General features: G+C 41.0%; 1 protein-coding gene across 1 annotated transcript in view; it reads right to left on the bottom strand.

Annotated features, from left to right (window-relative positions):
* The window catches only part of KATNBL1 (katanin regulatory subunit B1 like 1), a 45,249-nt gene extending 28,573 nt beyond the window's left edge, over positions 1-16,676 (bottom strand). The window contains exon 1 of the mRNA XM_045815741.2: positions 16,529-16,676. The gene's annotated coding sequence lies outside the window, so the exon portion shown is untranslated. The remainder of the gene's footprint in view (positions 1-16,528) is intronic.
* Between the last annotated feature and the right edge of the window lie 6,694 nt (positions 16,677-23,370).

Genomic DNA, 23,370 nt, shown 5'->3' with positions numbered 1-23,370 from the left:
TAAAACAGCAAGTGCTATAGAAGAGGAACAGATAGCACAGGTTGCTAAAAAAGCAGCAGCAGTGAATCTAATTTGAGAGGCAGTCAAGTATCTAGAAATACATCTTCTGTCGTACCAGATCTGAATCCTGAAGACAAACAGAAATTGTAAAAATGAAATAAAGGAAAGCTCTCTAAAGCAACCACAGTAAAAACTCTTAGGTACTCAAAAATCAAAATCTACTAGAGCTTTCTTTTTTCCATATTTTCGGTTTTTCTCCAGAAATGGTTTTTCAATTTGAGCATGAATACAAAGCCAGAACAGATACAGAAGCTGACGGGAAACTGTATAATGGATATATCGGGCTGATAACATCCAAACCACTTATCAACTTGAGCATCACAAACAAGGAGACAATCAGACATTACATGTCTCCTGATGTGATACAACAGGAAATACACTTCACAACACTATTACATATTCTTGCCAAAAAATCTAGCCTGAACATAATCAAGCTTCAACTGCCTGTTACCAATTACCAGATTAAAAGAAATAGAAGTCAGAAAGGAACCTGTTAAGCACTACCATGGAGATATAATTAGAAAAATCCAGAAAACAGAAAATCTTTGGGACACAAAACTCAGTTTCCTCAACAAATATTTTGCAAGAAAGAAAAATAAAGAAGAGGAAGCTATATATTTAAACACACTGCATCAACTGAATACAATATGTGGACATTGCTTAAGATCGTATTTTTTAAAAGCTTTTAAAATGTATAATAATTAGGGAAGTTTGAATATTGATTGGATATGTGATATTAAGGAATTATTTATAACCCTGAAGTATAACAAATAAACTGTACATATTTAAAGTGTACTTATATATACATACACCCATTAAACCATTACCACAATCAATATAAGGAACCTATCCATCATCTTTTTTTAAAGATTTTATTTATTTATTTATTTGATAGAGAGAGGAGAAGCAGGGGGAGCAGCAGGCAAAGGTAGAGGGAGAAGCAGGCTCCTTGTTGAGCAGGGAGCCCAACGTGGGGCTCGATCCCAGGACCCCACAATCATGACCTGAGCCAAAGATAGACACTTAATCAACAGAGCCACCTAGGTGCCCCCCATCCACCATCTTTAAAAATTTCCTGTGTCCCTTTATAATTCCTCCCCAACCACTTGATCTGCTTTCTGTCACTACAGATTAGTTTGCATTTTCTACTACTTTATATTAAAAGAATCATATAGTATATACTCTTTTTTTGGAGGGGGGGTTATGGTTTCTTTCACTCAACATAATTATATTGGGAATCATCCATGCTGTTATATATTCAATTGTCCGTTCCTTTTTACTGCAGAGCAGTATTCTATTGTGTGAGTATATCAAAATTATGTTTATGCATTCATCTGCTGATAGACATTTGGGTTGTTTCCAGTTTTGGCTATTACTAATAAAGCTGCTATGAATAGTCCTGTACGAGTCTTAGCATGAACAGATACTTTCATTTCTCTTGGGTAAATACCTAGGAGTGAGATGGTGCTAGGTATACATTTAACTTTTTAAGAAAACTGCCAAACTTTGAAAAGTTGTACCATTTAACATTTGCATCAGCAGTGTATGACAGTAAGGAATCACCATTAATTATTTCTAGTTGAATGGTATTATTATTACATCTTTTGTTTTTTTTAAAGAGTCTTTTAGAGATACATATACATAATCATACAGATGAAAAGAGATGATGTTTAGGATTTGCAAAGTAGGGGAAAATCAATGAAACAAGAAACACTGGTAATGGCTGAAACTGGGTAACTGGGATATTCATTATGCCATCCTCTCTCTCCATATGATTAAAAATGTTCATAAAAGAGGGGCGCCTGGGTGGCACAGCGGTTAAGCGTCTGCCTTCGGCTCAGGGTGTGATCCCAGGGTTATGGGATCGAGCCCCACATCAGGCTCCTCTGCTATGAGCCTGCTTCTTCCTCTCCCACTCCCCCTGCTTGTGTTCCCTCTCTCGCTGGCTGTCTGTCGAATAAATAAATAAAATCTTAAAAAAAAAAAGATTCTCTCTTAAAAAAAATGTTCATAAAAGAAACAGATCAGATACTAAACTACTTCAATGAGCAAAGCTTCTTTGTGGGCTATATAAATATATATATATATATATATATATATATATATATATATATATATATATATATATATATATAGCAATGTTCTGCAATGACAGTTTAAATGGCAGGTCCTTGCTCTTTGGGTTAGAGGTAGTATTCCCCTTAATGACTGCAGATGCAGTCAACTTTTTCTCAACAAGAGTAATGTGAAAGTGGGCTAGGGGGGAGAAACAAAAACAGATGGTGGGCAGGAAGTCTATGGTCCTGTCCCTCCCTAACTTCATATTCTTGGATTTGGAGGCAGAAATCCTGTTGCATAAAAGGGGGAAAAATCAGAAATAAACATGGATAGGACGCCTGGGAGCTCAATCAGTTAAGGGCCTGCCTTCAGCTCAGGTCATGATCTCAAGGTCCTGAAATCGAGTCCTGCATCGGGTGCCTTGTCAGCAGGGAGCCTGCTTCTTCCTCTGCCAGCAGCTCCCCCTGTTTGTGCTCGCTCTCTCTAGCAAATAAATTAAATCTTTAAAAAATAAATAAATAAAAGAAATAAACATGGATAAAAATGATCTCTCTCATATTAGAATATCCTAACAAACACTGAATGCTTCCAGAGAGGTGAACCACACAGCTGGGAAACAGTAGAGAAACTTTCTTACTTTATGCTCCCTTTGTACAAAATTTTGCCTTTCATACAAGTATTACTTACTTTAAAAATAAGTCAAATTAAAATAAAAAATCACTAGTAATTCAACCACCAATCTATTCTGGTGCTTCTCCTCTCATGCAGTTCAGTTTGTTTTTGTTTTTTTTAAAGATTTTATATATGCATTTGACAGAAAGAGATAGAAAGCACAAGGGGGGAGCTGCAGAGGGAGAGGGAGAAGCAGGCTCCCCGCTGAGTAAGGAGGCTGATGTGGGGTTTGATCCCAGGACACTGGGATGATGACTTGAGCTGAAGGATAGATGCTTAACCAACTGAGCCACCCAGGCGCCCTATTATGCAGTTTAGTTTCTACAGGCTGCATTTTGTCATTAACATTGTGTTCTCCTACATATTAAAAAGTCTTTTTGAAAATGATTTAAATGACTATATACTATTTTATCATATGAATATTATTTTTATTTTTGCTATTTCAGAAAATACTTTGATGGACATATATATTTGTACGAAATTGATTATTTCCTCTGGATAAGCTCATGCCTGGGTCAAAAAATATGATTATAGATCTCTTCAAATATATGATAGAAGCCCTTCCATATACTGTGACTGGGAGCAGTGGTTTTTAGTCAAAAAATCATTTAAAATGAGGATTCATTTAAAACAGAGAAATGTACACATGTACCTTAAAATAATGCATATGCATCATCTATGATTTCTACTTTGGGTTTCTCTCAAGTGGCCCAAGATCTAATGCCACTCACAAAGCAGTATCAGTACAAAATTCTAAATGGTTATGGTTTTACTTCACTTATCTTTAGCTTCATAAGCTACACTCAAGTTGATATGAAGTTTTTGAGTCACTTGCCTTCATCTAGTCTATCTAAAGCATTCCAACTAGTTTTCATAGAAACAATGCTTTTATTTTTTAAGATTTTATTTATCTGACAGAGAGCAAGAGCATAAGCATGGGGAATGGCAGAGGGAGATGCAGGCTTCCTGCTGAGCAGGGAGCCCGATACACGTGGGGCTCGACCCCAGGGCCAAGTCGAAGGCAGACACTTAACTGACTGAGCCACCCAGGGGCCCTGAAACAATGCTTTTAAACTTCTATTTTAAACTGCTGCATTTACGAAACTGGGCAACTATGTAAGTCTGGCAAATGGGCAGATGGATGGACAGCTGCCCTTCAATCCACACTCCTGCCGACAGAGGTGGGCAATGACCACCATCTGCACCCTTGATGATAGAAGATTCTGTATTATGAATTTTTACCTTTGAAAATTTGACGGACGATAAATAAGATTATGTTTTAGTCTGTATCTGAAAGAAGTAATATGAAGTTGTACTTTTCTTAGGTGATTAAACTGAAAGGACGAGGCTGTATGTTGTGACAGGGTGACAGAAGTCCTAGAGTCAGATTCCCTGGGTTTCAGTCCTGCTTTAACCATTTAATAGTTATGTGATCTTACGCAAATTACTTAACCTCCTATTTGAAGAGTAGTGTTGTAAGGATTAAACAAAATAATCCACGTGCCACAATGTCTGGCACATGGTTAATCGTCATGTAAATGTTAGCTATCATTAAGTCATACATGAACATCACTGATGAAGCAAGTTGCCCTTGGTGTTAAGAAACATTCTTTGTGGTGTCAGCAAATTTCAATGCCAGTTTCCTGTTACATGTGTTATATGTTTCTGTGCATGTGTACATGTAGCACAGGAAAAAAATAAAAAAGAGACTGAAAGGACAAAAGTTCTTTCTAAAGACTGGTATCACAGTTGAATCCTTTTTTCCTGTTTATTTTTCTACAGTTTTAAGGTTGAATCATTTTCTTCGGCTTATTTTTCTGTATCAATTTCCTACATTAAAAAAAAGTTACATTTTAAATGAAAGAATTAAGTTTCTTTTTTAGCATAAGACAATACATTAATAAGAAATGATAAATTAAATGTTCTTGGGCCTTGAAACACATACATTCTCAAGTTATGTAAAGGAACACAAAAGAACTGTAAAATTATAAAACCCAGCAACCTGAATCACTTCAATGTAGAATTTTGGTGTTATATACAGCTACATCATGGCAACTGGTAGTTTCCTGCCTCGTTCCTGCTCACACCTTCAGCCTCCCAACTTTTCCTATTGCAAAATTCTCATTATACCACATTTATAGCAGGAGAAACACAGAGAAGCCATTGTAATACACTATGTTAAGTATGGTAATATTCCTGATGATTTATCAAATAGTTTAGGGGGAAAAATTGCTCTTTGAGTTAAATGATGAAATAGAAGAGAGTAGCTTAAAGCAAAGATACTTGAAGAGTCATTTTAGGGGCACCTGGGTGGCTCAGACAGTTAAGCATCTGCATTCAGCTCAGGTCATGATCCCAGGGTCCTGAGATGGAGCCCCGTATCGGGCTCCCTGCTCTGTGGGGAGTCTGCTTCTCCGTCTCCCTCTGCTGCCTGCCTCTCCCTCTGCCTGCCACACTCCCCCTGCTCGTATGCACGAGGGCTCTCTCTTCGTCGAAAAAATAAATCAGTCTTAAAAATAAAAAACCCAAAACCTCATTTTACAGAGTAACAACAGCTTCTAGACCAGTAGAACTCACCCAGTGTTCTCAACGAGGGTTTCAGTAATTTTAATCAATGTGTTCAATTTATTTTCATAACTATTACAAGGGTGATCGAAGCAAGTGTTGGGCTGAACAGATCATGTGACCTAGTGTAGAGCGGTTACGACTTATCGTAAGGACTAAAAAGCATACTTCAATATCAAGCCAGATTTTAAAAAAATGATTCTGTGATTTCCTAAAGGTGACATTCCTCTCTCAGGTATATTTGGACACAGGGGAGGCAGCTTACAAAGACTGTAAACACGGCACTCAAAACGTGACCAAGTGAATGGCATGCTAATGTGCTGTTTATAAACTACATGAAACAGTAATATTTTGGTAGAAAAATGACATATTCTGTTGACATGTTTGGAGTCTTTTAACCCCTTCTAGATTCAAATGTGATTGGGGGTTAACATTTTGAAAGAATGTCTCAGTTACATGGGGCATGGCTTGGTGGACAGATGAGTAACAATGGAGAAGGAGAAGAAAAAGAAGCCCAGAAACCAGTATAAGCAGTGCTCATCCATGCACCCTCCAGGGAAATGGCACCCCATCAAGTTCCCTGGATGTCTAATGCACTTGCTAGGTTTATTCCTCTTTGAGGAAATGGATTTACCAAGTTATCAGAGCCTGATATTATTACTCAAATCATAAAACTAAGTACCCTTACTCTGATTCCATGTTCAGAACAACTCAAAGCCCCTAGTACCTGGAATAAACCACAAGGGTTTTTTATTTGCTGATTCATCACACCATCTTCTATTAATTCAGTCCACCATCCATGGAAGACTGGTTTAAGAAATAATGTCAAGGGGCACCTGGGTGGCACAGCGGTTAAGCGTCTGCCTTTGGCTCAGGGCGTGATCCCGGCGTTCTGGGATCGAGCCCCACATCAGGCTCCTCCGCTATGAGCCTGCTTCTTCCTCTCCCACTCCCCCTGCTTGTGTTCCCTCTCTCGCTGGCTGTCTCTATCTCTGTCAAATAAATAAATAAAATCTTTAAAAAAAAAAAAAAGAAATAATGTCAAATTCAGGAAGACAGATCAAGCATGAAAATACAGATTTTTGGAGATTCAGTGGGTATAAGATGGTAATACATCATTTCAATCAATTAGACCAAACTCAATTCCAACTCTCTTATGACTAAGTTACCCTGAAATGAATATTAAAAAATTGATGCTATGTGGGAATCACCATTCCCGCCACCTCTTCCTTATTTTTAATAGTTAAGTCCACTGAGTATACTACATTAAGGAACTGGTATTAATAATGGGAAAAAGAAGTTAGCTAAATTCTGAGAACTAGGTGGCTGCCTATAAACGCCTTTACCAGTAATAGTTGACCTACAGACTTAATTTTTTCAATGCCTTACACTGAAAAGTGCACAGGGCAGGGGTAGGTGCAGAAAAGTATGTTATAACTTATGTAAAAACAAAATGTGTATGTGAGTGATTTTATATTCACTGACTATCTTTGAAAGGTTAAACAAGAAACGGGACAACAGTCACTTCTAGAGAGAGGATAAGTGTGGCTGGGGGATGAGATGAGAGGGAGACTTTTCCCTTTTGCGCTTTCTGAATTTTGTATCAAACCAAGTATTATTTTTTTAACGAAATTAAAATGTACTGATAGTGGGGTGCCTTGCTGGCTCAGTAGGTAGAGTGTGTGATTCTTGATCCTGGGGTTGTGAGTTTGAGCCCCAAGTTGAGTACAGACATTACTTTAAAATAAAATCTTTATTTTCCCCCATAACAGACTCTTAACTATAGAGAACAAGCTGAGGGTTACTGGAGGGAGGTGGGCAGGGTATGGGTTAAATGGGTGATGGGTATTAAGGAGGACACTTGTGATGAACACTGGGTGTTGTATGTAAGTGATGAATCACTAAATTCTACACCTGAAACTAATATTAAATTGTATGTTAACTGGAATTTAAATAAAAACATGAAAAAAGGAAAATATTTTTTAAAAACTAATAAAATGTATTGATAGTATAAGATCTTCTTAAATGGCTAAATACCTGAATCTTTAGGAAGACTTAGGGTTTCTAAAGCCAAGTAGGTGATTATCTTAGCATGTTTTGGTGAATATCTCTTATTCTCCCTGTTAGAATATTCCAGTATTTTTCTGGAAATAGTCATAGGGAGGAAAAATACTCTAATCCTTTCTTATTGTCTTTTTTTTTTTAAGATTTTATTTATTTATTCGACAGAGATAGAGACAGCCAGCGAGAGAGGGAACACAAGCAGGGGGAGTGGGAGAGGAAGAAGCAGGCTCATAGCGGAGGAGCCTGATGTGGGGCTCGATCCCAGAATGCCGGGATCACGCCCTGAGCCGAAGGCAGACGCTTAACCGCTGTGCCACCCAGGCGCCCCTTTCTTATTGTCTTCTTAAACTCAGAAATGTACATAAATAAACACATATATAAGACAACATCACTGCCCTTTGAGAATTAAATCAACAAATGATGATGCTAGGGTCCTTTTATAACAATACTTCTTAATCCTTCTTACACTCCAACACTTGCAAGGATTACTGCATGTCCCTATCCATTAGGATGGTTTGTTACCACTGTCCCCTGGGCTGAAATCAGAATGTAGGCTGAAATTTGAAAATGTCCCCTTCCCTAGGGAACACCGTTTTCCAGCATAGGAATCTTACACTGCCTTAATGAGGTATAATGAAATCCAGGTCTAAAACTTAACTGTAGGGGCGCCTGGGTGGCTCAGTCATTAAGCGGCTGCCTTCGGCTCAGGGTGTGATCCCAGAATCCTGGGATCGAGCCCCACACCAGGCTCCTCCGCTGGGAGCCTGCTTCTTCCTCTCCCACTCCCCCTGCCTGTGTTCCCTCTCTCGCTGGCTGTCTCTCTGTCAAATAAATAAATAAAATCTTTAAAAAATAAAATAAAATAAAACTTAACTGTAACCAAATTTAACATATTAACCTCATTTAAAAAAAAAAATCACCCCTCTCGGGGCGCCTGGGTGGCACAGCGGTTAAGCGTCTGCCTTCGGCTCAGGGCGTGATCCCGGCCTTATGGGATCGAGCCCCACATCAGGCTCCTCTGCTATGAGCCTGCTTCTTCCTCTCCCACTCCCCCTGCTTGTGTTCCCTCTCTCGCTGGCTGTCTCTATCTCTGTCAAATAAATAAATAAAATCTTTAAAAAAAAAAAATCACCCCTCTCAATTATTTCCCCTCAACCCTGAACTCATATGCCAACTGCCTGTGAGTAGCTCCATGTGGATGTCAGTTCCACAGTCAACAATTCTTGAACTCAACATATTGAAAACAGAACGCTTAGTATCCACCCTCTCAAATCTGATCTCTCAACTGTTCCTAATTCAGTAAACAGAACCATCATCCTCCCATTTGTGGAAAGCCCCAAAGGATTCATTCTTATCTTCTGTTTTCATAAATTCCCTATGTCCAATCCACTGATTCTGCCTTTTTAACATATTCCCAAACTATTCATTTCTCTCCATTTCAGTTACCAACATCCTAGCCCAAACTATCATCACTTCTCTCTTGGACTAATACCAATTCCTCTAGCCACACTGGACTTCTGTCCTTAAACACGTCAAGTTCATTTCCATTCTGTAGCCAAACCATTCCTTCTGCTTAAAACATTCCTCCCATATATTCTCAGGGCTACTACTTCTCAGCTAAAATGTTACCCACCCAAGAGCATTTCCCTGACCACCCAATCAAGAATAGCCCCAACCTCACCTCCATTCCCTATACTAGTACCTTGTATTTTTCCCCCACCATAGCAATTATCACTACCTGAAATTAGCTTGCTTATTTGCTAATTGTTCATGTCCTCCCACTACTGTGAGCTCCATGACAGCAGGAATCCTATTCATTTTATCTAGAATAGTGCTTGGCACATAGTGGGTGCTTAATAAACAGCTGAGGAAGGAAGTAACCTATCTAAAGAAGGATGATGTCAACCATGAAAGATAATGATAATGATCAGCTGGGAGGAGGAGTCACAAAATATTAAAGAACGTCAATGGAGGGGCCCCTGGGTGGCTCAGTTGGTTAAGCATCTGCCTTTGGCTCGGGTCCTGGTCCGAGCATCCTGGGATTGAGCCCTGCATCAGGCTTCTTGCTCAGTGGGGGGTCTTCTCCTTCTCCCTCTGTGCTCTCTCTCAAGTAAAAAAAAAAAAAAAAAAAAAAACTTAAAAAAAAAAAAAAAGAACATCAATGGGAGGGGCGCCTGGGTAGCTCAGTGGTTAAGCATCTGCCTGCACCTCAGGTCATGATCCCGGGGTCCTGGGATTGAGCCCTCCATCGGGCTCCCTGCTCAGCGGGGAGTCTGCTTCTCCCTCTCCCTCTGCCTGCCACCCCACCTGCTTGTGCTCTTTCTCTCTGTCAAATAAATAAATAAAATCTTAAAAAAAAAAAAAGTCAATGGAAGAATGCCTAACTGTGCCATGATATTCCAATTCTCCTTTCGGATACATGGTAAGCTTATACTTGCCCATCATCTTGAAGTTAGGTATGGTCATATGACTTGCTCTTGCCAATGAAATATAAACAGAAGCCTTTGAGAGCCACTTTGTGTGATTCGCTCCTATCACCATCCCTCTATTGTGGCAACTAGCAACAGGGCAGAGATTAAGGTTCCATCTGTCCACATTCCTTAGCAAGGATAACATAGAGCAGAGTCCCCAGATAACTCACACGTAAGATGAATCAAGGAGAAATAAGCCTTTGTTATTTGAAGCCACTGAGATTTGGGGGTTGTTACTGTAAAATAACACAGGCCATCCAGACTGATAAACCACCCAAACAATGCAGTGGGCACATAATAACGTAGTCAGTATCACTAAGTAGTCAAGTGATGCCATTAAGTATACATAAGTAATTTCCTTCTGATTATTACTCAGTTTCCAAATAGGTCTGCCAAAAAGAGGAGAAACTGTTTAGGTGGAGTTTATGAATTCTTGTCCCTGATGCTATTTTTCAGTAAATACGCCCCAAATAATGAATGCCACCCTATACAGGCATACCTACTAGCCTTTCCTTACCTGGAAACAGGTGAGAATAACTGTGCTTTTTGCTTATTATCTACACCAACTATTTAATAATTAAACAGTTACTGAGTTCAGGTCATTGTGGAGGAAATAAAAAAGTAGATTAGGGGGTGCCTGGGTAGCTCAGTCGTTAAGCGTCTGCCTTCGGCTCGGGGCGTGATCCCAGGGTCTCAGGATTGAGCCCCACATCGGGCTCCCTGCTCCGCTGAGAGCCTGCTTCTTCCTCTCCCACTTCCCCTGCTTGTGTTCCCTCTCTTGCTATCTCTCTGTCAAATAAATAAATAAAATCTTAAAAAAAAAAGTAGATTAGATAAAATGTAGAAGTCCTTGGATACCAGGTCAGGAACCTGGACTTTAATTTTATAGACAAAATACACTTACTGAGAAGCTTTGTATAGAAATCATATGATTAAAAACTATTCTTGGGGTACCTGGCTGGCTCAGTCGGTAAAGCATGAGGCTCTTGATCTCAGGGTCATGAGTTTGAGCCCCACACTGGGTGTAGAGATTACTTAAGTAAACTTTTTTTTTTTTATTTTTAAAAAAACTATTCTTGAAGATTATTTTATATGGCAGTTGTAGAAATAGGATGACTGGAACAGGAATGCCAAGGGTACTAGTTTCCAACAGCTGTGCCATGAATCCTCCATAATCAATCTATATGATTTATTTTGGCTACAACACTAAATATACTGTTAATGATGGTATTAAGTGGTATGGGAAATAAGCTAGGCCAAAACTGCTGCTGCTGTTGTTATTGTTTTTTAAAATTTTAGTTACTTACTTGAGAGAGAGAGAGAGAGAGAGAGAGACAGCATGAGCAGGAGGAGTGGCAGTGGGAGAGGGAAGGAAGCATTAGACTCCCCACTGAGCAGGGAGCCAGATGTGGGGCTGGATCCTGGGACTCTGGGATCACGACCTGAGCTGAAGGCAGATGCTTAATCAACTGAGCCAGCCAGGTGCCCCAGCAAGGCCTAAGTTTTTGCAAATTAAGAGTAAAAGGCACACTCAAAAGTCAAGGTGGCCCTAAAGACCTGGAAATGGACAAAACTGTACTCTGAGTATGAGAGGCAATCAGCGCAGTAATTACTACAGAGTTCTGAAAGGCAACCAAGTGAACAACGGATGCTTTACTATCACCTGGAGGTATTTTTATATTATAGGAATGGCTAGATTGTAATCAAGTTGGTTTGCATTCTGGGTTCCTTCAAGATACTCGGCTTCTGTGCAGTATTCCAACGAGTTTGTCTTTCCTCAGCAACAATCCATTCCTTTCATTCAACAAATATTAAGTACGTGTTACAGGCTAATTACCATTCTTGACACTGAGAAAACATGAGTGAACAAAACAATAATCCTTGCCCTCCTGGAGCTTATATGCTAGTGGCACTTAAATTTCATTCTAAAATTTCTCTCCCAATCCTATTACATGGGAGTAGCTTTTACAAATGCCTTTGGCAGATATCATCTGATTAATGCACACTACGAGAAAAACTAATAGTCTCACCAGAGATAATTACCCTTGAAAAGTAAATACTTCACAGATTCACAGGATCTTAGAGCTGGAAAGGACCTTGGAGATAATTTCAATTTACAAATGAGATTAAGGGATCTGCCCAAGAACACTCAGTCACCAGTAGGAGAGCAAAGCCTAGAACTGTGATTTCCAGTGTTAGTGCCTTTTCCATTAACACCAAGCTGCTTGTTTTAAGATCGTACTAGTGAGAAGAAGAGATGCTAGAACGAGCATTCATGATTCATACATAGGTGATATGTTACTGGATGACTGTTCAAGGCAAAAAGAATTTCAGGCAGTGTTTAAACTTAAAAGAAAGGTGGTTATAGGGGAAGCAAACTGGGGGTACCTTTCAGAAGACTCTTTCTCCCATCTCTACCCTCATCATGTCCCCAAAACAAAGACAGGAAATACAAAACTTCTCCAAAGTTAATGCATATTAGAGAAGATACTTGGACATGAGGACGAAGTAGTAAACGTAGCATTTGAATCTAGCAAAGTCAAACCGTACCTTATCTAAGCTGAAAGTGTATGTTCCCAGTAAAGGTACCATTTGTTTTAAGTTTAAAGTTTTTTGTTGTTTTTTTTTAATTACTTTCCTAAATACATTTTCCAGAAAACACCAAATTAACTGATATGGGTCATGAGTATAATGACTGATAAAATAGTAAGGTAATATTGACGAGGGTGATGTTATGAGGCACTAAGTAAGCATTTTTTTAAGGATAATTCCTCTTCCTCCAGAAAAGAGTTATACTCACCTCTTGCATATAAACTGTAACAATCTATACATTCAAAAAACCCAAACACATCCTTTAATCTCTCAAAGATTCCTGAACAACCAACCTGAGCCTTATTTAGTATTCTAAGAGAAACTGTATTTTATTTTTTTATTTTTTTATTTTTTAATATTTTTTTTAAAGATTTATTTATTTATTTATTCGACAGAGATAGAGACAGCCAGCGAGAGAGGGAACACAGGCAGGGGGAGTGGGAGAGGAAGAAGCAGGCTCATAGCGGAAGAGCCTGATGTGGGGCTCGATCCCATAACGCCGGGATCACGCCCTGAGCCGAAGGCAGACGCCCAACCGCTGTGCCACCCAGGTGCCCCAGAAACTGTATTTTAAATAACTTTTTAAGAAGAGGAAAAAGGAAGACTTGCTAAGAACTGAAAAAGAGGCTTTGTACAAAAAAAAAAAAAAAAGATAACGGAAAAAGAAAACCAAAGAAAGATTATTAATTTTAAGAGTTTTACAAAGAAAAAAAAAAAAAAAAGAGGGAATTCCTCCTGCCTGACCAAAAAAAAAAAAGTTTTAAAGGAAGAATGTAAGCTGATAGGGGCGCCTGGGTGGCTCAGTCGTTAAGCGTCTGTCTGCCTTCAGCTCAGGGCATGATCCCAGAGTCCTGGGATCGAGCCCCACATCAGGCTCCTCCGCTGGGAGCCTGCTTCTTCCTCTCCCACTCCCTCTGCTTGTGTTCCCTCTCTCACTGGCTGTCTCTCTCCCTGTCAAATAAATAAATAAAAAATCTTTAAAAAAAAAAAAAGAATGTAAGCTGACAGGCAGCAAGGGGCCTCATTAAAATCTCATTATGGGTCTCTGTGATGGCAGTTTCCATATCTAAAATGAAATATTATGAGATAACCCCCCAAAAATTATTGAGACTTCCGATTTATTTCAGTAGCTCTGCCATTCTTTTAGCTTCCGAGGTTTAAAACCTTGAAGATACCACAGACTTTTGCTCCTATTGTTTTCTATAGTTAATCAGTCACCATATTCTATTTCTTCCTTCAAAATGTCTCTTTTGAATATAAGCAAAATTCCCAATTTCAAAAGAACACACATACAACAAAGACTGTGAGCATTAAAAAGAACATTTTTCAAGCAATGGGAAATACTCATGACCTGCTGAGTCAAAAAAAAAAAAGGCAAAACAATAAAAACCCACAGGGAGAAAAATGTATAATCCCAGTTTTATAGAAAGGAAAATAATTATCAGCATAAAAAAAGAATTTGAAAAAAAACACCAGAAGAAAATAACAGTTAACAGTTGTTCTTTCTGCTTGGGGTGGGGGTGGGGGGGCTTGAGCGCTTTTAACTTTTTTTTTCACACTCTCTACATTTCCAAACTTTCCTACAATGAACATGCATTATTTTCAGGGAAGATACATTATTTTCCAACTCAGAAAACAAATGTTATCTAAATAATTGTCTCATTTGACCACTACAAGCCATTCTCACTGCCCTTATCCTGTTTCCTTACAGCCTCCCCTCCTCCCAGGACTCCAACAACAGCCTCCTCCTTGAGGTCTCTGAGCCAGCTTCCCCCAGCTTTAATATTACTTGTACTCATGCTCCTAACATTCATCATTCATATTTACATAAAGCACATGGAAGCAGAGGCTGGCCATATAAACAATTAACTCACAACAGGGTTTCTCAACCTCACTACCACTGACATTTGGGGTAATTATTTCTTATGGAGGGGCTGTCCTATTGCAAGATGTTTAACATCAGCGTCCCTGGCCTCTAATCCACTAGAGGCCGGTAGCACCTCCTCCAATTCTAATCATGACACCACCAAAGGTCTCCTGAGGGACAAAAATTGCCCCCAGTGGAGAGCCACTGATAAAAGTCTTTAAACTTCTAAAATCACCCGAGTATCTACATATATGTCAAATCTAAACTTCTTTGCCATATATGTTTTAAACAATTATACTTAGTCTTGCCCACATAATCTCATTTTTCTCAAAAGGAATTTTCCAAATAGATCAGGTTCACTGCTCCCCAGAAAAATCATTTCATTCTCACTTCCAAGTCTTTGAACACAGTATCCTCACTAAAATTCCTCATCCATGCTTCTATTCAGTGCCCTACATCCATCCTCTAGTTGTTGGTTCTTTGCAGAACCATTACCATTCAGCCCAATTCAGTTCACCATACAGCCTCTGCACACAACAGTATTTTATACTGTTGTTGTTAATCGCATATCCCAAACTAAGGTCTGTTGCCCTGGCACATTTCTTTTGTGTAAACAATTGTACCTAACACTGCTGGGCATAGAGACAATCAAAAGCTTGATAACTGATGAATGAAATTTAAATGCTCTGCTGTAAATCACTGTTAACTGCTGATTTCTTATGAAATGATTTTGCTTTGAACCTTTATTCTTGTCATGGAGCTAGAAGTATAATCATTCCAAGCACAGAGTAATCATTCAACAGGATTTCAGAACAAAAACAATATATAACGGTATATTGTAAGGAATATATAGGTTTCAAACTGTTCTCTACACTTTCAAGAAATGATACAAAGGAATTAAAATGATATACAGCACAAACATGAACTTTATGAACTCCATTTATCGTAAAATATTCAACAGAATTTTTGCTCAGTGCACAAAATTTAAGTATGGTCACAACAATTTAATAGTGTGAATGTATATATTCAAACACACTTGACATATATCATATCCCCAGTTGAGAGAAGTAAATGAAAGAGCTTTGTAAACTAAAAAGAGTCACATATAAAGGATGCAGGTAAAGCAGCACAGTTAAAAGCATGAAGCCGGCCTGCTTGGGTTCTGAATATATTCGCTGTGTACCCTTGTACAAGTTACTCAGCTTCTCTAGGTCTCAGTGTCCTCCTTGTCAAAAAGGGGATCATAACAGTATCCGTCCCAAAGTAAAGCACTCAAACAGCGCTTAGCATATAGAAGGCCCAAAATAAATATTTACCAGTTTTTCTTACATGCTAGTTATCAGCCAAGTAAAAGCCTCAATGTATAAAGTTCTGATTCAAGTCTGAAGCAGGTTCAAACACATAAAACAGAATAAACTATTTACACAAGTTTAAGCTATTAGGTGGTCTAGGTTCTCAGAATTTTTGCCAGTGCTAAACTGATTATTACACAACTCATTTTTGTTAGTATTTTTTTTCTTTTTATCTGTAAAGAAGCTGACATAGACACCTCTGTTTTCAAGGAACTTTACAAGCTACAAGAAAACAACTGAACTCTTTGTTATCTCCATATTTAAGCCAATTTAAAAGCGTGGTAAAAGCCGAGGTACTGTTACAGAACAACTTTTCAGAAAATACAATGAGGTTCTTAAAGTAGCAATCAGCAATTCTTATGCAGCTATGTCAAGTGTTTCTCCTGCTAAACAAAAGCTTATCTGTCAGGGAACCACCGACCCGTCAGAATATAAGGAAACACCGAGGCCCGGCCCCGGCGGCTCGGGAAAGCAGGTCCTCCAACAGATCGCCGCAGACGCGTCCGTCCTCCCCCCGCCCCCCCCCCCCCCCCGGCGAGCACAGCCGGCCCCACCCGCACATAAATTAAGTGACAGCTGGTCGCGTCCACGCCTCTCCCGACCCGGACCCCTGGCGCCCCGCCGCCCGGATGCCCCTCTTCGCGGCCGGGCAGGGGCTCCAGCCGGAGACCGCGGCCTCGCCGCCCCGCCCCCGCCGCCCGGCTCGGCCGAGCGGAGGCCGCCGCGGGGCCTCAGGTGGGCCCAGGGCGCGTCCGGGCGCGGGAGACGCGCCGCCTCTGCAGAGCAGCTGCGGGCGCCGGGCTCACACAGGCCCGGCCGTCACTTACCGGCGCCTCATGGTACCGCGGCGCCTCAGCCCAGCCCCGGCACTAACCAACTGCGCCCGGCAGCCCGGAACGTCCCTCGGCTCCCGAGCAGAGCCCCACTCTGAGCCATTCAAACGCGGCCGCGCGCGCAGCCCGCCGGGATAGCTTCCCCGGGGGTCTGGCCGGCTCCGCCCAACGCTGGCCCCGCCCTCCTTGGGCTGCGCAGGACCGGAGGGAGGGGGAAGAGGACGTGTGGCCATCGTGCCCCCTGGTGGCCACGGGCACGCACGGCAGTCTTGCGACGGATTGGCAAATAATGCGGCTTAGGAACTGAGGGTGGGCAAGAGCCAAAAAATGACCCTGAGCTAGTGACAGTCTGGTGATGGAGACCATGCCCTAAGTGTTGTCCCAGGAGATGAAACAATCTGCTATAAAACTATGGTGCAGGGAGAGATTTATTCATTCACCCCCATTTAAATGCACTAAGGCTAAGTAAAAGCATGGCCCCTAGAGCTATGTGACCTTGGGCAAGTCACAGAAATTCCTGTGTACTTTGGTTTGCCCGTCTGTATAATGGGGATTATAATAGTATCTGCCTCATAGTTGTGAGGATTAAACGAATTCATACATATAAAATGCTTAGAGGAATGTGTCTGGCACATAGTAAGCACTATACCATTGTTAGCTATGTTTCCGTTCCCAATATGTGTCAGACTCTGTGCTAGACTCTTAAGAACACAAGAACAATGTATGATGAAAACCCTATCCGCAGGAAGCAAGCTCAGGCTCTTTGGTATGGGAAACACTAGAATATGAGGCTAGGGTTGGGTCTGTCCCTCACCTACTTTTAATCACTAAGGAAAATTCTCTTCATCGTAGAAGAGACAGAGTGTACCCATCTTCAAAGGTAAGCCACTGGTCAGGGTTAACCAAATTGTGACAGGACCAAGACTGTCTCTGCTGGGCCTCTCACCCCTTGCAGAAGCCAATCAAGTGATGTATTTTTTTTACATTGGTATTAGTGATGTGTATATATATTTTATGGTCAGTTAGCCAACACATAGTACATCATTAGTTTTTGATGTAGTGTTCAACAATTCATTAGTTGCATATAACACCCAGTGCTCATCACAACACATGCCCTCCTTAATAACCGTCACCCGGTTAACCCATCACCCCACCCCCTCCCTTCTGTAACCCTCAGTCTGTTTACCAGAGTCCAGAGTCTCTCATGGTTTGTCTCCCTCTCTGATTTCTTCCCTTTCAGTTTTCCTTCCCGTCCCCTATGGTCCTCCATGCTATTCCTTACGTTTCACATATGAGTGAAACCATATAATTGTCTTTCTTTGCTTGATTTATTTCACTTAGCATAATCCCTTTCAGTTCCATTCATGTTGATGAAAATGGTAGGTATTCATCCTTTATGATGGCTGAGTAATATTCCATTGTATATATGAACCACATCTTCTTTATCATTCATCTGCTGAAGGACATCTCGGCTCCTTCCACAGTTTGTCTATTGTGGACATTGCTGCTATGAATGTTGGGGTACATGTGCCCCTTCTTTTCACTACATCTGTATCCTTGGGGTAAATACCTAGTAGTGCAATTGCTGGGTGGTAGGGTAGCTCTATTTTTAACGTCTTGAGGAACCTCCATACTGTTTTCCAGAGTGACTGTACCAGCTTGCACTCTCACCAACAGTGTAAGAGGGCTCCCTTGTCTCCACATCCTCGGCAACATTTATTGTTTCCTGTCTTGTTCATTTTGGCCATTCTAACTGGTATAAGGTGGTATCTCATTGTGGTGTTGATTTGTATTTCCCTGATGGCTAGTGATGTTGAATATTTTTTCATGTGTCTGTTGCCCATTTGTATGTCTTCTTTGGAGGAATGCCTGTTCATATCTTCTGCCCATTTTTTGACTGGATTATTTGTTTTTTGGGTGTTCAGTTTGAGAAGTTCTTTATAGATCTTGGATACCAGCCCTTTATCTGTAATGTCATTTATAAATATCTTCTCCCATTCCATGGGTTGCCTCTTAGTTTTGTTAACTGTTTCCTTTGCTGCACATAAGCTTTTTATCTTGATGAAATCCCAATAGTTCATTTTTGCTTTTGTTTCCCTTGCCTTTAGAGACTGTCTTGAAAGAAATTGCTGTGGCCAGTGTTGAAGAGGTTACTGTCTATCTTCTCCTCTAAGATTTTGATGGATTCCTGTCTCACATTTAGGTCTTTCACCCATTTTGAGTTTATCTGTGTGTATGGTGTAAGAGAATGGTCCAGTTTCATTCTTCTGCATGAGGCTGTCCAATTTTCCCAGCACCATTTATTGAAGAGACTGTCTTTTTTCCATTGGATATTCTTTCCTGATTTGTCGAAGGTTAGTTGACCATAGAGTTGAGGGTCCATTTCTGGGATCTCTATTCTGTTCCATTGGTCTATGTGTCTGTTTTTGTGCCAGTACAATGCCGTCTTGATGATCATAGCTTTGTAATATAGCTTCAAGTCAGGCATTGTGCCCCAGCTTTGGTTTTCTTTTCCAACATTCCCCTGGCTATTTGGGGTCTTTTCTGGTTCCATGCAAATTTTAGGATTGTTTGTTCCAGCTCTGTGAAAAATGTCAGTGGTATTTAGATAGGGGTTGCATTGAAAGTGTAGATTGCTCTGGGTAGCATAGACATTTTAACAATATTTGTTCTTCCAATCCACGAGCATGGAATATTTTTCTATCTCTTGTGTCTTCCACAAATTCTTTCGTCAGTGTTCTGTAGTTTCGAGAGTATACATCCTTTACCTCTTTGGTTGGGTTTATTCCTAGGTATCTTATGGTTTTTGGTGCAGTTGTAAATGGAATCAATTCCTTAATTCTCTTTCTTCAGTTACATTGTTAGTGTATAGAAATGCAACTGGTTTCTGTGCACTGATTTTGTATCCTGCCACATTCAAGTGGTGCATCTTTGATGAAACATTTCCTCACTGCAATTACTACACTCCTTGACTCACTTTTTTAGGCTCTTTTTTCTGAACTTTCCAGGGCTTGCCTAAGGAATGGGTTGCTTACGTTTGGTTCAGCAATATTTTTGAAGGCCTACCATGTGCCAGGCTGACATTGTACCAGCTGCCACAGATAGCCTGGAGGAGCTCATAGTGGCTTGGACAAACAGGAAGAAATCATTCCAGTACACTGTAGTGAGTGCAATCATAAAATACATATCCTAAATACTGTGGGAGTTCAGAGCAATGGGAGGCCTGGTAGACAAACTAATCAGAAATAAGACATCATTAGATGATACAAAACAATGTATTTTTCTTTCCTAGTAACTTAATGCAAAGAATTAAGTAATGATGAAAATTTGGACCACTACTTTAGGTTGGTGGGAGAAATCTTTTAAGATATATTTTGCCTAAGTAATGCCTTTGAGAGCCAAGCACAAGCAGGCACATGCCTATGCGTGGGGCCACACCTGTAACAGGCAGGACTATTGAGAGACTCCAGCAGCGTGAGTGAGGGAAGGGAGCAGGGGCCCTGGGTTCTAGGGGTGTGCAATATAGAACATTCCTTGAGTATGACTTCCACTAAGCAGGTGTGCTATATTGAAGAAAATAAAAATTCAACACACGTAGGTGAAGTCACTTTCTCTCAAGCTATTTCTTCATTACTGTCATCATAAACAGGAATTTCCTGATGACCCAAAAAAGGCATTGTGTGGGGTCCTCATCAGAAGAGGACGAAAAGAGTGTAAGACACAGTACTTTGCCTCAAGGGAGGCTGGTTGATGAGAGAAGACAAATAACGGAGTCCTAGGACTCAAGTGAATTTGCTGTATTAACATAGAAAGATCTCAGCTAAGATAAAGCCTCGGGTTGTCCGAGGCCGGAGGATAACCCTGATATTCCCATTTCTATAGGTTCTTAGGGCACAGTCTCTCAGGCAGCTTGTCTCCAGACTCAGGTTCTGAGGTTACACTGGTGATGAGCAGCCCTGACCCATAGATCTCATGTGGCTGCCATGTGTCAACATAATTTAAGGTGAAAATAAAGAAATTTGCCTTCTTATTGCTATGTTTTAAATATATACCATTTTAGTGATGAGAATGCAGATCAGTTTTCTTCATTGACACTTTTTAGTCAACCAAAGCTGAATTTTTTTCCCTTGGAGCCCAATCAAGTTTTTTTTCTTTTACAGATAAAAAAAGATTAAAAAAAAAAAAAAAGAGGGGCACCTGGCTGGTTCAGTTGGTAGAGTATGCAACTCTTGATCTCAAGTTTGTGAGTTCAAGTCCCACATTGAGTATAGAGATTACTTAAAAAAATAAATTTAAAAAAGTGCAGCCCATACATATTTTTATTATCCCTCCACTAGTCCTTGTACAGAGAAAGGTATTCACTGCTCACCCTCACCTTGAGCGGTCTCCAAGGGAATTTACTCCTCTGGCCATTCCCTCATTCCCTCCTTCTGAATACCATATATTCCTTGTATCTGAATGAACAGGCAGCTAAGTCAGCCTTTCTGTCCCCACCCCCTCTGCCTTTCTTACGGACGTCGTACAGGGGTGTATAGAGTAACCCTGACCATAAACCCCCATATGAGAAAAGAACTCTCATGCAACATCTCCTGCCTCCTTCTAACTGGACCGTTGGGGATCACTATGGGGGAAGATTTGAAACAAGCCTGAGAAGCTGGACAGGATTTTGACAAGCAGGGTGCTCTGAACATTCTGGGGGAGGGAGTGCAAAGTAAGTTCTAGCAGCACTGTCTAGGTTTGAGTGGGTGGAGGCAGCTCTGCAGAGTAGCGAGAGCAAAGACTGAGAAGGCCTGTAGTCCCTTGACAGGTTGTGAATATCTGGAGTGATCAAGCAAAGGGTTTTGGGAAAGAAAAAAAAAATCACTAAAAACCCTTAAAAGTCTATTACTCGGGGCACCTGGGTGGCTCAGTGGGTTGAGCATCTGCCTTCAGCTCAGGTCATGATCCCAGGGTCCTGGGTTTGAGCCCCTCGTTGGGCTCCCTGTTCAGCGGAAAGTCTGCTTCTCCCTCTCCCTCTGCCTGCTGCTCCCCCTGCTTGTGCGCACTCTCTCTGACAAATGAATAGATAAAATCTTAAAAAAAAAAAGTCTATTATTCATGGATAAGCACAATTTCCATTTGAATGTTTTTTTCAGATATTTTACCATGCAAATGTAAATATATGTAAGAACAGAAATGAGATTATATCCTACCTACAACTTTGTAAACTGCCTTTTTTATGAGAAATATCATATTACATAAATTAATTATTAATATATTACATAATAAAAACGGCGGTTAAATAAAAAGGCATAGGCATTGAGGGAGGAAATGATGAAGTTACAACGTTACTTTAGAAGGATTAATCTGTCACCGGGTTGCAAGATGGCTAGTGGGAGGGTGGGAGGATTGATGGCAAGAACATTAGGTATGAAGGAGCTGTAGTTCAGACCGGAGGTTCCGGGAGCCATAGCTTTTACTGTGTGTGTCATTCTCATCAATGCAGACTGATGCCAGGCCTGATAAAGGACTACGCTTGAGAAGACGTAAATAAAAGACAGCAACAGCTCATTCATTTCGTAAGTAATGCATCCACTGCTCAGCCTCAGAGCTTTTGGAAAATTCCAGGCACTTGACTTTGGCAGTCAAAGTGGGAAGTCAATCCTTTTTTTCCTGCTCCTCCCTTCCCCCCCTTCCTGTGTAGACTGTAGAAGGAAGGAATGGCATTAGGGAACGTTTCTGATAAGGCCGTAGCCATGGAAATTAGCAAATCTCACTGGTAGTTTACCAGATTCATGATTATTTCAAGCACCACCACAGACTGATGCCCTCGATGGTGCAGAAGCAGCAGGCTTTTGTGTGGGTGGGTGGGTGGGTGGGAGTGGGGGTGGGGTGTTGGGGGCGGGAGTGGTGGAGATTGTTGATTTAGGGAATCCTCCTATTAAGATAGTTTCTGATGCAGCTCTCTGTTACGCGTCTACAGATGGAAAGCAGGTGATAATATTCGCTATAGAGATTTTCAAATCTGAATCTCAAGAGACCATTTCCCTCCTTTTCCCAGTAGATTTCCTACAATTAGGGTACACTGTCGTCAGGTAGATGGTAGGGAGCAGCATGCTAGAGAGGAAAAAACAAAGCTCATCTCCATCAGAAGCCTGGATCACTGCTTTTGGGCCCTCTCGACTCCGTTTTTCCCCGAACTGCACAATGGGGATAATACTATTCTTCTCCTAGGGGTTGTTGGGAAGTAGGGGAACCTACGTCAAACACTTCAATAGTGCCTAGTGCAGTGACTGTGTCTCTCTCTGCAAAACATCCCCTACTTCCTAACTTTACCTGTTCAGTGATTTTTCCAAGAGAACACAGTATGTATGGTTGCATGCTGCCCTGGAAAGCAGAGCCCTGGACCAGCTTTACACCAGCTTTAGAAGGGGGGCAGTGGTGGGAAGACAGACTCGCTGTGGTGCTGATGACCTGGTACTCAGTACATGGCGTCTGAACCCTATGGCCATGCACAACACAAACCCAACCATGCAGGTGCTTGGGGGATTCACGGCTACTGGGGCCTCATAACAAACAGGCCTCGTGGGGAGGAGTTCAAGGGCTGGGCGGCAGGCAGGAAGGCAACGAAATGGGCAGGACAGCAATTATAAGAAGCAGGATAATGTCTATAGAAAGGAGACTTGGAAGAGCAAAGCAGACCCCCAGCCTCATGAGATGGGGCCCGTGGGAAGATTATAAGACCGAAGTCTACTTCTCAGAGCTGGACACAAAGGTGAAACCACTCTTGCAGTGACAAAACTGAATCTGAACCTGAACTGGCTCAAGTTCCTACCCCAAGTTAGCTATGTTCGTCA

This window comes from Ursus americanus, chromosome 36 (genome assembly GCF_024610735.1).
Source record: "Ursus americanus isolate L20-20 chromosome 36, mUrsAme1.1.p, whole genome shotgun sequence".
NCBI lineage: Eukaryota > Metazoa > Chordata > Mammalia > Carnivora > Ursidae > Ursus > Ursus americanus.
The sequence above is the reverse complement of the archived record's forward strand: the minus strand, read 5'-3'. Positions and strand labels throughout refer to the sequence as shown.